Source organism: Mus musculus, chromosome 15 (assembly GCF_000001635.26).
Source record: "Mus musculus strain C57BL/6J chromosome 15, GRCm38.p6 C57BL/6J".
NCBI lineage: Eukaryota > Metazoa > Chordata > Mammalia > Rodentia > Muridae > Mus > Mus musculus.
Genome location: NC_000081.6, coordinates 63,742,451 through 63,760,582, shown reverse-complemented (window position 1 = coordinate 63,760,582; position 18,132 = coordinate 63,742,451). Strand labels below are relative to the sequence as shown.

Sequence of the window (18,132 nt, the reverse complement as noted above, 5' to 3'; positions counted from 1 at the left end):
TTAGATTAAATCATTTGCAATCCTGCACTGCCGCAGCACCTCGTTGAAGCCTTCACAGAGCTTGACCTCGCTCTGGTTCTGAGCACACTCCAGAAACTGCTTGATCTCTAGGTCCTGCCGCTGGGCTCCCTGAGGCTCCTGGTAAGTCATGTCAGGCTTTGCAGGTTCAGCATTATCACCTCCTCTGAAGCCCCCCGGTGATGGCGTGCCCCACAGTGTGCCCCACTGTAGAGCCCACAGCCATACCGGCTGCAGCGGAAGCCATCTGGGCCATTAGGCCTGGCTGCTGGAGTGCAGCAGCGGGTGAGCCAACCAGAGATGGTGCGGCTGCTACTGGAGGCTGAGTACAGGTGCTCATCTGAGGGGCCCCGCTGGGCTGGCCGGAGGAGTCACCCAGGAAGTGCAGCTTTGGCTTCCACGTGAGATCCCACTTGGCATCCTAACTGCTTATAGTCTCAGTGTTCAGAGAAGACTAACTGCCTATGGCCATACTCTTAACCAGTCATTCTCAGTCTTCCTAATGCTGTGACCCTTTAATACAGTTTTTCTTGGTATGGGGACCTCCAATCATAAAATTATTTTTGTTACTTTATAACTGTAATTTTGGCTATTGTTATAAATTGTAATGTAAATATCTGATATGCAGGGTATCTGAGATGTGATCCCCTCCCAAAGGGGTCATGACCCACAGGTTTCAAAACTAATAAGGTCTAAAATAATAAGGATTAAACTTTCAGGTATGAATTATTAAGGGAGGGTATATCAGGGCAGGATGCACTTAACCTATAATCATGTCTAATTACAAAATTAAAAAACCCATTAGATTGTATCTGTCACCAATAAAAAAACGAAGAGAAGAACAGAAGGAATTTTTTTTAGACATTTGGGAAAATGTAATTTAACTTATGAAGGCCTTTGCTTTGAAACTTATACTCTAGAGTTGTTGCCAATCAGTAAGTCTTTGTTTAATGGGACGATTTTCAAAGCTTCATTATTTTCAATCCTGCTTGAATATTAAGAAATTAAGAGTTTAGAAATTTTCTGTGTATGGGTGTTTTGCCCACATGGACATCTGTAGGTCACATGCGTGTCTGGGACGGTGGGGGCCAGAACTGGGTATCAGGTGCCTTGGAGTTGTAGATTCCTGCGAGTTATTGTGAAGATGCTAGGAAGTGAACCTTGTCTTATGGTCCCAAGTACTCTTAATTTCTGAGCTCTTTCTCCATATATACACACACACACACACACACACACACACACACACACATATATATACATACACACACATATACATATATATACATACACACACACACATATATATATACATACATACACACACACACACACACACACACACACACACACACACACATATATATATACATATTATATATCCACATTCTTCTAAGACCTACGGTCTATACCGTCTATTTGGAAAGGGCACAGAGAACTTATTCATTTATACAATGAAATGTATTTATAATTAAAATGACAGTACCTGTGCTCTATTTACTATTTTATTTAATCCAACTTCTTAGGTTTTTTTTTTGTTTTGTTTTGTTTTTTTTGTGGAAATTTAAATAAAACTAAAAATGTCTTTGACCGCAATGGAAGAGTCAGTATTGTTTATCACATACAGATAATGACAAAATTCATACACAGAGAAAATAAAACACCCTTAAGTTTTCTCCTTTCCAGCCACTGGGCAGTTTCTCTCTGTGGGTTCCCTTCAGGAAATGTGGTAGATGAATGAATGAGCGTAGACTACACCTTTCCATTCACTGAACAGAGCTTTATGCAGCCTCTGTTTACAGCAATCTTAGAACAAATGATGTCCAGGCCCTTGTGCCAGAGCATTCCCACAGCATTCTGGGTAGGAGCAGATGTGCCTTCCATTTGAAAGCAGCTTCGGATGAGGCAAAACCAGAGCGAGAAGTCAATGCAGACCTGGGACGTGGGAAGTTTGGAGAGATGGAGGTTGTCTCTCTTGGTTCCAGCATCCCAGCCATTCCTCCTCTGACCTCTGAGGTCATCAGTGTGGAAGTGGTGGGGCTGTGGAGCACGTGCTAGTTTCTGTGTCGTCTGGAACTACCTCTTAGTCTGACTGTCTATTGCAAACATCTTTACTTGGTGCTCAGTGAAAGTGCGACCTTTCCCTACCCAGCGCCCGTCGTTATATCAGTGGGCCCTGTGTGCTCCTGGTTGGAATAAATCTCCAACTCAGGGGCAATAGATCACAGCCCCCATCATTTATGGCCTATAAATTAGAGGGCGACTGGGAAATCTGGCTTTGGTGCCTGGCTGATCCCTCCTTAGATACAGTGTCACTTTTTTCTCGGGGGGTAGTGGGGGCAGGCTGTTTGGTCTCCTTCCGATCCCCCTGAAAGACAGTATTTACAGGCTATGGAAATACCTTAGCCACATGTTTATTTCTTTGAGACAGTCTGCCCGGAGCTCATTGGCTCCTTGTTCATGTGTCTGTCCGAGCTGTCTGGGCCTTTCGTAGCCTTGGGTGGCATGCGCTCCACATTTCCAAGGCTCCTCAGTGAGAGCAGAGCACGCTTTTAAAAGCCCCACCACACCCTGAGTGTTTGGGGTTTCATAATGGCAGAGTGGCTCTCTTCAGCACTCTGGAGGGTGCATTCCTGAGGCAGGGTGTTCCCCTCTTTCCACCGAAGCTACAAGGCTCCATTGATGGCTGGGATTGTCCCATCCATGATTCTCAAGAGACTTGGCAGTTCTCTGGGGGGTGGAGGGGGGTTCCCACCTCCTGTAGCCTGTCACATCACCGTCAAAAACAGACTTATAACTGTGGAATGCTGGACTTCAGGATAACTTTTTCTGCTCTAGGGAAGTTATGGCCAGAGACATCTCTGGCAGATTCCAGAGGCTCATCTGTCTCCATATTTGGAAGTAAAGCATTATCACATAAGCAGCCCTAGGGTGCCTCTGTTTAGCCCATAGACGCCTTGTGATGATCCCAGAAGGGACAAGGGGCGTGAGAGCCCAATGCAGTGGGATTGCAGAGCTAGAGGTGCACAGAAGGTCATCTGACCTGTCTCTCCACCAGATGCAGGAATCCTCACCCTGATGTCCCTGACGGGAGGTCATCAGCCTCAGTCTGTGGAGGTCAGGACCCCGCCTGGATCACAGCCCTGGTTAGCTCTTCACTACTAGCTGGCTGTTCTCAGTCTGATCCATGTCACCCCTCCCTCCCTGTGCCAGGCTCTTGGGTCTATAGTTGTGTCCTGGCAGGATAGTTTAGAAGAAATTCTACAAGGGTCTGGAGGAATTCAACCTCAGGTCTTGCTTAGGGTGTCCTTTTTCCAGTTACCTGGGTAATGAGGAAAACTAGAAATAACTAAAGTAGCTAAAGGGTCTGCTTCCCAGTCATCTTTGCCCTCAGTGACCTCCTTCTTCAGGACACAGAATCGTGTGTTGAAGCCACAGCCCATGGATTCAAGCAAAGATACTTAGCCTCTGCCTTTCAGGTTTTATGCCCACAAAACAGAATGACTGCTGTCCATTTCACATGGTTGTGGTGACTGGGGTGCCTTTAAAGCATTGTTAACACCAACTCATTATGCCCAGGGCTATGTAATAGCCCACCCAAGCAACACTTAGTCAACGATGAAGTTCAAACTTGTAACAAGACCCCTCTGGGTGGAAGATACATTCCTTCTACTACATCTCGTGGCCTCCTCTTTAAGCTTTTAAACCTGTTTATCTGAGGCCAATTCTTAGGAGCTGAGGTTTTGCTATCTCAAATGCTATATGCTTCCCCTGGTTTTGAACTCACCACCCATTACCCATAAAGCCCATATCATTAATGTGCCAGTCAAATAGCAAATGGTAGAGAATGGAACTGGCTTTCAGAAGGGCCGGACCTGGGATCAGGATCTGTCACTACTGAGCTGGGTGATCTTGTATTGGAAAGTAAATGTCTACAGTTAGGTTTTTCATGTGTAAATGAAGGGGCATAAACTCTACCTCCCAGATCGACAGCATATTCATGGCTCAGATAGGAGAAAAGGTGAGACAGGGTCTGGTTAACTTGAAGCTCTGGGGTTCTCATTTATAAAGTAGATGGTTATTCCTGCGTGTGGAGATTATGTGAAGAAAACCTTTACAAAGATTTCATCACAGAGGAAGCACTCATCAAACAGTGGGTGCTGTCACGTCCTCACAGCAATGACAGCATCCAATGAAGGCAGGCTGAACAGTTCATACTTAGATGAGGTATTCAAGCTAAGGCATCCACACTAGAGTTTCCTATGCTGAACAAACCTGGTTTTGCAGGACGGTTGCCTAGCATTAGGGCATGCAACATGGCTGTGAAGCAGATTTTTCCTCTGCCCATAGATAACTGGTCTCCAGGGGGGGCTCAATCCTGTGACCCTGTCTTCATTAGCCATGTGAACCTTCTGGCCTGGTCTGCCCTTGGTAATAATTCCTGCCAGGTCACAAAGAATATCTTACCCCATGAGTCTTGGGTTAATGCCAACCTTTGACCCTATTCACTTAAAAGGTAATCAACAGCAGAGGCGTTCACTCATGTACCCAGGGCCCATTTATCAAGGGACATTCTTGAGTTTCTTAGTTCATCGTGACTCCATGTGCCTGGATGCTGCCTTCTTCCAGAGATAAGAACAAAGGCAGGTATCTGAGTTTCCTTGTGTCTGGGCCATCCATCACCTTTTCTTTTCTCTCCACACCCAATTGAGTCAAGAACTCCCATTAGAGGGGCTTTGAGCTGATGACTCGGACAAAACCCAGGACCCTGACTCCCCTTTCTTTATGATCCTGTTATCAGGCTGATGGGTGACAACCATGTGGGGGAACTGAGCAAGCAACCATCACTGACAAACGCAGAACACATGTTTGATGTCGTGAGGATGTGGCACTTCCTTTACGCTCACAGGGCTACTTAATTCAGTCCAGCAAGTTTTGGATACGTGCCCAATTGCTCATCCACTCAATTATTTACTGTTCATCAAACATTTTTTTTGAATGTTGTATACAAGCACTGTACGTTACTGCTTAGTGGGTTGGGGACAAAAGAAATCGACAACTCTTATTCTGCCTGTGTCCTTATAGGAGATAATGTTTGCCTTGGCAAGGCACTCACAAAACAACATGCATAAGAGAGGATGCATTATTTATTTCATGTATGTTTCATGTCTTTATTCATTCAATTTATCAATCGCCAGCTGGGTGTCATGTATGATGCTAGATGCTGGTGTCTGGAGATGAGCAAGGAAGATAGAATTTCTTCAATCATGGAAACTTAGGAAACTGCTGGAGTCTAAGTGACCAAGGACCAGTACAATTAAATGGAGATCTCTATTTTGAGAGAGGTTTGGGCTTGCCCAGAAGTTAAGAAAATGAATTCCAGAGAGAAAGAAGACCACATGTAGAGCCCAATCATAGGAAAGAGATCAGCATTACACAAATTCTTTTTGTATTTATTTATTTGATAATGGCAGTGCTTGTGTGTGTGTGTGTGTGTGTGTGTGTGTGTGTGTGTGTGTGTAGCAAAATTGTAGGAATTGGCTTTGTTCTTCCACCATGTGGGCTTTGGGAATTGAACTCAGGTCATCAGGCTTGGCAACAAGCCCCTTTACCCACATTACTATCTTGATGGCCCGAGATACACATTTTTTGAAAAGATACTTTGAAAACAGGTGTGTGGAGTTGGAGGTTAATGACAGGTAGGACAGGAGATGAGGCTGTAGATTTAGGAAAAGGTTAGTAGAGCAGGCTGTGACTGGGGTTTGTGGAAGACAAATACTACGAGTTTAGAAACCTGTCTTGGGTTATTTATGGCTGCTTTCTGTAGCATTCAGCCAACCAAATGGAACCAATTGCTTCAACGTGTGGGACAGAGACAAACCCTACGTTATTGTTGACCTTTAGGAGACATTATTAAGAACTAGAATTGGAACTGGACGCCCTATAAGGCTAAGAGTTGTAATAACCTAATTGGATTCAGAGCACAGGGAATACATTCTGGATAGGAAGTACAGAACAAGCTGACCAAGGGGAAAGTACAAGGAGAGAAAAAGGCAGCACTTCCTCCCTCTATGTGCACCTCTTCCAATGTGAAAAACATCTCTACAAAGCAGGCATTAAGACATTGTTACTTCTGTGTTCAGATGTGAAAACTGAGGCCCATAAAGGTAACTAGCCAAGGACATTTGGCCAGTAGGTCTGGAGTTGGGAAACTTTCTATACATAGAGAGTGGAGTGGAGATAAAACCAGTGGCTCATCATAGCTGAAGAAGATGTTGAAGGGATTTCTCTGTTTCCTCTGCTGCCATTTGAGGATGGTGGGTATTAGCCAGCTTTCCATCTCTGTGACAAAGGCCACAAGAAACACAGCTTAAAGGAGGAGTTATCTTGGTTCACAGTTTTAGGGGCCTCAGTGCATGGGCATTCCATTGTTTTTCTGCTGGTAGGAAGGCAGTTGTCCTGGTGGGAAGTATCATGGTGCAGAGCTGCTCATTTTCTGCAGTCCAGGGAATGAGAGTGAAGGGGAAGGAGAGAGGGTGCACACACTAGAGACAAAACATGCCCCTCAGAGGCACACCCTCAGTGTCCTCGTTCCTCCAACAGGTCCCACTTTCCATAGTCTTCATCACCTCCCAACAGTCCATTCAGCTGTGGATCTGCAATTACATAAGCTGTGGATGAGTTCTGAGTCCTCATGATCCAGGAGCATCATTGTACTGGGACTAAACCTTCAGCACAGGAGACTTTGGGGGGACTTTAAGATCCAAGCCACGGCATACAGCATTTCAAATATTCATCTTCCACTGCTGAAGGTCAGGAATAGGCCATGTCATGTCACCTGGTTGTGTTGCTAGTGCTGACTGACTGACTTTCATCAGCTCCAGTGGCTCCCTATTTCTGTTTCTATGGCAATCCTCATCAGTGTCAGAGATTCTTCTGTGTCTATGACTGCAATGCCTTGGACCTCTGATCCCCGGTGATTGTGAAAATGCAACCATGGCTATTTTCTCTCTCTTAGTCTCTTGCTTTTCTTCCTATGGGTACAGGGGTGGTTTTTCCTTGCTACAGAAGCTCCCATAAGCAGCCAATATCCACTCTTCACCTGAACATAGCTGGCTGACTTTGCATGGATTGGTAAGCTTTACTTCAAGGGTCATTCCCTGAGCTGTGTCTCTTATCAACCACCATGTTTGGCAGAAATGGCATAGAGACAGACATAACTCTGTGGGCATGTGACCTGTGTATCACACAGTCTTATGCCTGGCTCAAAGCACCATGGCCACAGTCTTAAAATTATTAGTCTTTTATCTTTGAGAATATTTCCTAAGTGGGTTCTACAGGACAACAGAGCACACATAAGAGGAGAGGAGAGGAGAGGAGAGGAGAGGAGAGGAGAGGAGAGGAGAGGAGAGGAGAGGAGAGGAGAGGAGAGGAGAGGAGAGGAGAGATGCATTATATGTCTTTTTCCACTGAACACTCACAACACTCTTGAGCATCCTGGTGGATCTGTGGGTTGTGCACAAGGTAGGCATTGGAATTAAATCTCACTTTAGAGGTCCAATGAAGATAATATCATTCTAAGAAGCACAAACTGCCAAGGTATCCCATTCCATAAATGCAAATTATTTGTGCTATTTCGTATATTAATCATGCATTAATGCTAAAAATGATGACTTATGAAGGACAAAAATGTAGGCTGAGCATCTACTGAAGTCTTAACTCCATTTTTGGAGTGGAAACTCTCTCTCTCTCTCTCTCTCTCTCTCTCTCTCTCTCTCTATATATATATATATATATATATATATACACCAGACACGCAACCTATAACCCATAGGTCATATACACTGTGTAACAACACAGCTATGAACATGTCCCAATACAAAACCATGAACTTAGCTTATACCATTAGGACTTTTGCTTTTCTGTTTCTCCTCCTCCTTCCCATCTCTCCTCTCCTCTCCTCTCCTCTCCTCTCCTCTCCTCTCCTCTCCTCTCCTCTCCTCTCCTCTCCTCTCCTCTCCTCTCCTCTCCTCTCCGTCCTCCTATCTCCTCCTCTTCTTTCTCCTTCTCTTTCTCACTCTTTGCCTTATTCTTGAATGTGAACTCTTTAGATGACAATGTCCTGTTGCAACATCAAAAGATTAGACAGACCTGTAGGCAAAAGAAGGACCATGGAGGAACATCCTGGAAGAGCAGAAAGATTGTAAGAGACCGAGGAACAGAAAGTTTGCAGTGATATTGCATCTTCTAAAAATGTCATAGCTATACCCATGACATCTTATGAGCATGGCTACCTAACATGATTTGAGGAAGGCTGACACCAATAGGCATGCTAGCATGAAGTCAGAGAAGCAACACCCATGAAGTCTTATCAACATGGCTTCTTAACATGATATGAGCAAGGTTGACACCAATGAGCATGCTAACATGGAAGGGGAAATATCATGGGCCTCAATTCTAGACAGGAAATTATAGGTAGCTAAAGAATTCTGAGAGTAGGAGAAATAGTCTTTAGCAGGAAAGAGCCCCCATTGGCTGTCTAATACTAAATAGTCATGATATACATACAACTAACACTGTACAGACAGAACAGGATGTCTATCTGTCCATAGGAATGGATGCATTGGTTGGTTACCATTCTATGTCACTCTGATTTCTACTACCATATGTCTGCCTGTCCATATGAATGATTATATTAGTTTGCTGATTACTGTTATTTGTTGAGAATTAGCTGATATTTCCAAGCACAAGCCAAATGTCAAAACACCCAACTAGGACCTGGGACACACACACACACACACACACACACACACACACACACACAGTGAAAAAAAATCACCTCTTGTATATTTGAGGGCAACTCTGGTGTCCCCTCTTCTCTCCTCCTCCAGGTTTCAGGATTAGCTTCTTGCCTTCAGTCTCCTTTCATCTGGGGGGACAGGGGGGCGGGGGGGGGGGCGGGGAGGATCAGCTATTAGATCTGTCTCTTCTCAACAACTTTCAGTTTATTCAAAGGTTTCTTAGCCCTGAGATTGCACTGTAGGCTGAGCAGTGGGGTTACGTAAGGACTCTTCCATCCACTATCATTGTAATTATTTATTCTAATTAATGCAGCTCAAAGAACCATTCTTTTTGGCAGCTGTACCATTCCATCAATACCATTAATTGCTTACACAGTGACTTCTATATGAAGTACATTCAATGTATGTACTAATTTATTTGATCCTTTTGATAATCTTATAAATAGACTATCATTCTATAGAAGGCAGAACAGAGATGGAGGGGGACAATTGGTGTAGGTCTGGCCCTAAGGAGAAGAGTCTTAAGAGCGTGATATGTCTTATTGTAGCTTGTTATCCTATGTCTGGGTGATGTCCCTGGGAGGCCTGTTTTCTTCTGAGGGGAGGCAGAGGTGAGGTGGATATGGGGGAGAGGGAAGGTGGGGGAAGGGAGAGTTGAGGGAGGGGAGAGAGGTGAGGGAGGGGAAAAGAAAAACAAAACAAAATTGTGAGAACTCCTGAAAGTATTCAGTTTAGACACCACGATGAGGATGGCGTCCTCCACAGATGGGGAGAGGAACACCTAAGACTCAAGAGCAGTGAGAAGACCCAGGCAGCAGAGTGCAGAAGCAGAAGACCAGGATCAAGGCAGACTGGACCTGCAGATGTCAAAAAAATTCCATGGTTGAAGCTTAGCCCAGAAGCAGCCAAAAACTGTTCAAACTACAGAGCCTATGATGGGGGAATCAGACATCTTACACAGAAGACAAGGGCCAAAGATGCCATCCAGTTTCTAGTGTCACAACATATGACATTGAAGAGGGTAAGGGGAGGAGGGAGGAGCAGTGAAGAAGAGAAGAAAGAGGTACGAGAAAGGGAGTGTGGAAGGGCCAGCAATAGAAGTCCAGCCTACCCATTGGCAGCTCATTCTACCCCCCCCCCCTGATTTCCACCCCCTCCCTCAAGGAGGGCAGCAGCTTCAGCTGTTTTATTGCCCAAGTGAGCGAGCACAGGGCTGCCTGCAGATGGTCGTGAGGAGTTTGGAGATCATTAGATGGGTGATTTATTGCAGGTCGAAGCAGAGCAATTTCGTGCCTCTCACAGCAGCCCTTGAAGCCTTGTGATGAATGAGAAGCCAGGTACTGTAAAGGAAATGTGTAATGCTGGGAACAGCATGGCCAGGAGACAGAGCCCCGGGTGGGCCACAGGCTGGAGTGGGTTGCATGGCTCTACACTATCAGGCAGACCCTTGTATCCGGGCAGGCTGCTTCTGTTTGAGCCTCAGTTTTCAATCCATGACATGAAGGAGCCTGGGCAAGATTTTCCTTGGGGGATTGTTCCTAGTTTCCTATGTGTATACCATTCTGTCTTCCCCATCATCAACATTCACCAATGTCCTGTGTGCTGTACTGCACATGCGTCATCTCAGCAGGCATAGCCACAGCACGGCTTGGCATACCCGTCCTGTAGATTGCTTCTCTTAGCTTCTGCTGAGTCCTGAATCCTCCATGGAGCTGCTGGTCTCCTGGCCCCTTACAGCACTCCTCTCTGTAACCAAATTTCCCTGACCTCTTTCCTTCTGGGTCTGACTGAGACATGATTCGTAGTCTTCAAAGCATTGTCAGTAGTAAAACCTGACTTCTACAGTGGAGGCATACAAGAGACAAGGACCCAGCTGGGCTACAGGAAGAATGCTTTCGTTGGTTACCTCTCATCCCAGTGAACCTCGAGCATTCACAGGTTTAAGCAGAGGTAGGATATTCACAATTTGCAAACTGAAAAATGTTTCTGTGTATTGATACAGGGTCTCTGTAGCATGGGCTGACTTAGAGCTCACTATGTAGCCTGTGCTGGCCTCAAACTTGAGGTCTTCCTACCTCCATTTCCTGGGTACTGTGATTCAGGTCTAAGTTTGGACATTTCAAAGCTGTGCCATCCTTTTCAAAGCCAACTTTGGGATGCATATTTGGCCTCCTTCCTTTGTAGACCTTGAAAAGCCCTGACTCCATTTCTCCCTTTAGCCAAGCTGTATACATGGCTCATGAGAACTTCTGAATGCCTTAAGAACCCTCTCTCTGGCTGTGGACCTTCAGCAGACAAAGGACAAATGAAGAGCTTTGGGTCCAAGGTGGATCAGGATGGTGAAGGATAGAGGAGGGAAAAGGTACCAAAACTGGAAAAAAAAATTGAGCAGAGAGAGGGATAAGAGAGATGCTGGGTGGAACAACATTATGAACTAACCAGTACCCCTGAGCTCTTGCCTCTAGCTGCATATGTATCAAAAGATGGCCTAGTCGGCCATCACTGGAAAGAGAGGCCCATTGGACATGCAAACTTTATATGTCCCAGTACAGGGGAATGCCAGGGCCAAAAAGTGGGAGTGGGTGGGTAGGGGAGTTGGGGGGAGGGTATGGGGGACTTTTGGGATAGCATTGGAAATGTAAATGAGGAAAATACCTAATAAAAATATTAAAAAAAGAGAGATGCTAGGATGTAAGCATCTAAAATAACCCTTTGACAAGACAATTTTTTTATTTTTATTTTTATGCAGGTGACATGCCAGTGTGCACAGTTTCACTAGGAGGCTACAGAATAGACCTCACCGTTAGGTGTTTTGTGAGGTGTGGAACATGGATGGTTGTGCTTGGTGCTGATACCAAATGTGCTGTTGAAATGAAGTTGCTGGAAAGCTGGCCTAGGTGCCTGATAGGAGCAGGGCCACAGGGATGATGTGCTATTGTTGATCTCACAGAGGAGGGCTAGAATGGTAACTCAGTTTGTAAAGTGCTTGCCTTGCAAGTGTCAGGACCAGAGTTCAGCCTCCAGAACTTGTGTTGAAAAGTCTGGGTGTGGTGGCTACAAATTTGTAATCTCAGCACTAGGGAGGTAGAGACAGGTGGATTTCTGAAGCTTGCTGGTTGGCTAGCCTAGCCTATTTGGGGAGTTTCTTAAGTCAGTGAGAGATTCTATCTCCAAAACAGCCGAAGTGGGTGGCATCTGAATATGACTGGCCAAGGTTGTCCTCTGATTTCATGCATATGCACATGTATACATGCATACATGCACAGACACACTCCGGCATGTGATATGGTTTCAATGCTTTTTCAGCCCAAGGAATCTAGGCTAAGGGATCAAGGCTTATCTTGCTCACTAATGGATTACAACCTGGACCTGGAAGGAACTGGACAAGCTAGGACTCTTTGGAAAGAGGGGTTACAGCCCAGTTCAAAGCAGGAGGCAGAGCACAGAACTGGACTTTGGTTCACACCCAGGCTGTGCTGAGCAGTGGTTACAGGTATCCTGTTGGCTGGGAGTGCAAAGGCTTTGATCTTGAAGAGCCTCTGGTGCTTCAGGTCCATTGTTCCAAGCTCACAGCCTGATACTTGAATTCACAGTAGATGCTCTGGGAACATCTGTTTCTCCTATTCTGCTTCGATGTGCAGTGAGGATTTTTGTATGCTTATATCTTAGCCTCAGTTCCAGCTCAGAGTCCCCAAAACATCCCGTAGGCCTCCCATTCCATGTGGCCTCCTCCAGCAGCTGCTCAGCATCCTTCATCTATCCTTCTTCACACCCGTGCCCACTTTCAGCACACCCCTCTGGCCTCCTTCCAAGAATCTGTGATAGTGGAGCCTCCTGTCAAAGAAAGCGCTTCCTCAAGAGGGGATTGTTTTTTGTTTGTTTGTTTGTTTGTTTGTTTTGTTTTTGTTTTTGTTTTTTCCTGCTCCTCAGCTGGGACCAGCTGTTTCCAGCTTGCAAAGGGAACCTTCACTTCCAGTCCTCCATTTGTTCCAGGGTAAAACTAAGTATTCATGGACCACCCAAAGCTTAAGCTGTGTTGGAAGAGACCCTGGAAATGTTCTTGGCTCTGGATGCCACTTTATTGGGGAGGGGAAGCTGGCAGTGGTTACCACAGTGGGCAATGCCTGGGAAGAGCACAAGCTTTGGGGCCAGGCCAACATGGTTGGGCTCCAAGATTCGACTAGCACTGGACACATGGATCCCTGTATTCATCTTAACAGGTTCTTGAGCAAGCCGAATGAAGCAATGTGTGTACATATAGCATCTCATCTGTTTAGAACCTTCGGAAAGATGCTCAGGTGACAGAGTCCAGAAGAAGAGTAAGAGGGAGATTGCCTTTTGGGTCTGATATGGCTGTTCCCTAGGCTGCCCTTCTTGACTTTTCTCCTTCAATCTCCACTATACCACACTCCCTTTGCTTTGCTGTGCTCATATTCTGGTCCCACTAACTCTGTCTTTTCTTCCTGTGAAGCTTAGAGTTTGAATAGGGCTCGTGCTGGTCCCTTTTGTAGCTGAAGCAGAGGCAGAGGTGGAGCAGGGAAGAGACTTGCCATTGTTGATGAGTGGAACATCTCCAGGACAAACTTTTTAAGAATTCCCTTTATTCTATTTTTTATTTATTTCTTTGCATGAAGAAGTCAGAGGACCTTGGCCAGTCTTGTTCAGATGTCACCCACTTCAAGTTTTTTTGGAGATAGGATCTCTCACTTTCATACATACTCATACAATTTCATAGCTGCATAGCATGCGTTTTTAGTCATTTTATTATCCCTGAACCCTATCCCAGCCTCCTTCCCTGTCCATTGAGATATGTCTCCCCAACAAACCCATCCTACCCTCATGTCTGTCTTATGTACATGCGTGACCCAGTGAGTTCAATTAGGGTTTTTTGCATGAACATGGGTCGGAGGTTATTGATTTGAAGCAAGTGGTTACAACATTGAAGAAAGTGACTTTACCCCAAGAAACTATTAACTGCCTATTGTGCCTCATAAGAGGTGGGGCCTCATGAGACCATTCCCCTTCCACAATGGAATATCGATTGGCTGAATCTCTTATTGCATAATTCCAGTATGTCCACTTTGCAGGCATCCTTCCAGAAAAAAAAATGGGAAGGATGAGAAAGAAACCCCAGTCCCCAGTACAGTGCTAAGTACCCAGCATTTACCTACCATTATTGCTGTTTGTAACAATTATGACGGTGTTATTCCCAATGGGTAAGAGAAAGGTTCTGGCCATCTCTAGCACTCTTTAAGTAGAGTGAAGGAGTGGAGAGCTGGTGTACTCCTGGCAACGTAGCTTTAAGCTAATAACAGATCACCAAAAGGGACCTCTGACTCATGAATGAGGGCAGAAGGAGAGTGACAAGGTGAGATGTATCCATAAGGGATGGCAATGGAAACCAAAGCATTATCTCTTGGGGTTCATAGCAGGATCTCATCTTTCAGACAGAACCTGGAAAAGCAGCTAGAAGTCAGATCTTAGAAATGGAAAGTGGCCTGTGCACATTGACCAAAGCTCAAGAGCTGGGTCTGCAATGACTAGCTCTAGGGGGGAAAGACATAGGACTCTGTGCATCTTCCATGGAAAGAATTCTACAGCTCTTGAGTACCTTCTGTGTGGTTTGGCAGTGGATACTTAATGACCATGTTTAGTTCCATTTCAGAGATGAAACACTTAAAGACTGTGAGAAGTCTGGCCACTTACGCAAAGAAAGAAACCATATAAACTGACATCTCTCACAGCAAACCCATTGGTCTCTCTCTTCTGTCAGGCTGCCTTTCAAAAGAGATGTGTACAAAGGAGATACATTTATGTTCTTATTCAAGTTTAGGATTGTTTCCCAATTGTGGCTTTGATAAGCTGTTACTAACTTTGTGGACTATAACAACTTAAACATTTTCTTATAGTTTTGGAAGCCATAAGTCGGAAATGAATTCTAAATAGCTGAGGTCTCAAGGTATGTGTAGGACTGCATCCATCTATAGACACCAATTTCCCAAATCCATTTCCTTAGATGTGCGTACATTCCTTGGCTCTTAGGCTCATATCATGGGCGGGTCCTTCTTTCACTCAACCTCTATGAGCATGTTGCCTTCTTCTGTGTTTGACTATGATCCAGTGTGTTCCCCTTACACGAACCCTTGTGATAATACTGGACTCACCCAAGTAACCCACCATACCTCCCCAGGTCTTAATCTCACCTGAGGTGTTCTTTCCTGGTATAAAACAGCATCTACAAATTGTAGGACTCAGGACACAGGCATTTTTAAGAAGCCATCGCTCAGCTCATCACCATCGCTAAGCAATGTTTTGAGTCAGTGTATTCTGCTCCCTGTTAAATCTGTAGTCGGTGCTGTTCGGCATAGTTATTACTTTAGAACAAAGAGGACCCCTTGGACTTTCAGCATGATTATTATGCACATTTATTAAGCACTGCTGTGCATCTGGCACAGCTGTAAGTTAGTTCCTGGGACTTCACATAGCATTCACTTCTCTCATGAGGGCCAGTGCTATTGGAATCTGCATCTCTCAGATGCGGGATCGTAACATCGATGAAGTAACCTGTCCCCAGGTATTAATGTGGAAGAGGCAGGTAGGAATCCTGGTTGTCTGGTCCCTAAGCTTTCACCAAGAAGTCACTACTGTGGCTGTGAACATCAGGAGGGTGGAACATGAGTCTGTTGCACTGAGCCAGCTGTCTGCTGTAGTGACGATCCATGCTTGACTTCACTGGTTCTAAATAGACCCTCTGTGCTAAAGAAAGTGTGGCACACCAAACACCGTTGACTTGACAGACTTTACTGATGGTTTTAGAGATGATGAGTGTGATTACTTAATGGTATACTAGCTGGCATTTTGTGTGTGCCTCTTTACTAACAGCAAATTATTCTTTTTTCTGTTTTACCAGAAATCCCACCCCCCCACCCCCTTTTCTGTTCATTTGGTTAGTGGAATGTCTAGCTAGGGAGAAGGGTGATGTCATGGCTGTGGCTGGTTTTGGAAGCTGCCTTCTGAGCTCTGGTCCTATAATGCAAAGGGCGGCAAGGAACCCCCCCCCCCTTCTCTCTCATCTTTGTTTCTGCCAACTTCTTGCTTGGTGGTGTGCCTCCTCTCCTGGCCTCTCCTTTAGCTGGAGGCAGCTGTTAGGCCAATATCTGTTTGCTTAGCGGCCATTTGTCCCCAATGATTAGCCTTGGTGCTTATATGTTAAACCAGTCCTGGAGGGATACAGACTCTCACCTTCTTTTCCACTTGGTAATCTTGCAGTCTCATTTGTTTCTGGGGCTATCTGTTGGCAGTCTATGTGAATAAAGAAAGAGAATAAAACATATTTCACGTTAGAACTACAGGTAAATGTCCAAGTGAGGATAAGCACGTTGGTAGTGTAATATGTGAGGAAGGGATGAAGACAAGCCGCTCCCTTGAAATGTCTTCCCAGAGGGGCTCTGAAAGTTCCCCTGACCTCCTATGACAGTGTTAACTAGCTTTTAGATAGATACCCTTTTCCAGGGAATAAAGCTGGAAGATGCTAGCTAATCACACTTCCTCCATTACTCAAAGTCTATAACCTATTAAGAAACTGGGAGAGGAGAAAATCAACCCAGTTACTGTTAAGACTACAGGCTAGGTTGATAAAAACTCAGCAAAGTGGTATGTTACAAAATTATCATAGGAAACCAAGTAGCCTTTCTATGTAGCAATGATTGAAAAATAAGCCAGGAAAACAATCCCATTTGCAGTAGCCTAAATTTTTTTTTTCTTGGAATAAAGACCTATGCAACAAAAACTGCAGAACACCAAGGGAAGAAATCAAGAAAGGAACTAGAAAATAGCGAGGCCATCTTAGGACCAGCAGAGTTAATATTGTAAAAATGACCCCCCCTTCTGAATTTAATGCAATGCCTATAAAAACCCCAGCCAATTCTTTACAGAAAGTAAAAAACAAAACAAACAAACAAACAAAAAACAACTAAAAAATCCATATGGGAGCATAAAAGATGCAGAATAGGAAAAACAACCCTGAAAAACAAAAACACTACAGGAAGTATCATCATCCCTGATTTCAAGATCTACTACAGAGCTATCATAATTAAAAGATCATTGTACTGACATAAAAACAGACACACTGATCAGCTGGATAGAGCTGAGGACCCATACACAAGCCTACTCTCATACAGCCACTGGATTTGGACAAACGAGGCCAAAATATACATAGGAGAAAAGCCATCATCTTCAACAGATGGTGCTGGACGAATGGAAAGTTACATGTAGAAGAATGAAGCTGGGTCTATGTTTTTTAACCTGCACACAAATCAATTCCAAATGGATAAAAGATCTCAATGTTAGACCAGAAACTTTAAAAGTTCTAAAAGAAAGAGCAGGGAGCACACTTCAGGATATAGGCTCAGATAAGAACTTTCTGAATAGAACTCTGCTCACCCAGGAAACAGGGCCAACAATCAACAGGTGAGACTCATGAGATTAAAATTTGTACTGCAAAGGAAAGTATTAATTGGCTAAAGTGGGAGCCTAGAGAATTAATACATTTTTTCCAGCTATATCTCTGACAGAGGATTAGCATCTAGACTATACAAAAAACAAACAAACAAACAAACAAACAAACAAACCAAACAAAAACTCAAGAGCTGAACACCAAGAAAGAAAACAGTGAAGCAATTAACTATGAAACGTAACAGAGTTTTCAGAAGATATACGATGGCTAAGACACATTTTAAAAAGCATTTACCATTCTTAGCCACTAGGGAAATAAACAATTAAAAATCCTTGAGATTTCATCTCACCAAAACCAGAATAAATAAGATTGAGAAAACAAAGGCCAACAAATACTGGCGAGGGGCATGGGAGAGGCTAGGAGGGGGATGGGAACTCGAATACCCTGTTGGTGTAATCCTGGGACTCAGTCCAAACCCTCCTGTATATCTACTCAAAGGACTCTTATTTCCTGTGTCGGAGAGACACGTGCACATCCATGTGATGTTGATAGCTACGAGAGCATCGAAACAGCTTAGATATCCATAACCTGATAACAGGGTAATGAAAATGTGGTGTTCGTGGAAAATGAGGTTTTATTTAGCTGAAAGGAAAAATGAAATGATGAAATCTGCAGGTAGGAACTGGAAAACACTAAGTTGAATGAGGTAACTCGGATCCAGAAAGACAAATGTCACAGGCTCTCAGTTATATGTGGAGCTCGGTGAGGGCATAGAGGAATACCTATAAATGCCAGGAAACTAGAAAGCCACCATTGGCAAGAAAACAGATTTTAGTGGGAGCATAGTGGAACCCAGGTGAT

At 44.5% G+C, this 18,132-nt stretch overlaps 1 long non-coding RNA gene and 1 pseudogene across 1 annotated transcript in view; both read right to left on the bottom strand.

The window, feature by feature from the left end:
• Nucleotides 1-438, bottom strand: Gm46499 (annotated as a pseudogene).
• Nucleotides 439-15,223: 14,785 nt separating this feature from the next.
• Gm41336 overlaps nucleotides 15,224-18,132 on the bottom strand; it is a 4,691-nt gene continuing 1,782 nt past the window's right edge. The window contains exons 2-3 of the long non-coding RNA XR_875381.3: nucleotides 16,059-16,118; nucleotides 15,224-15,572 (exon numbers count right to left, since the gene is read on the bottom strand). This is a non-coding gene — a long non-coding RNA (predicted gene, 41336). The remainder of the gene's footprint in view (nucleotides 15,573-16,058; nucleotides 16,119-18,132) is intronic.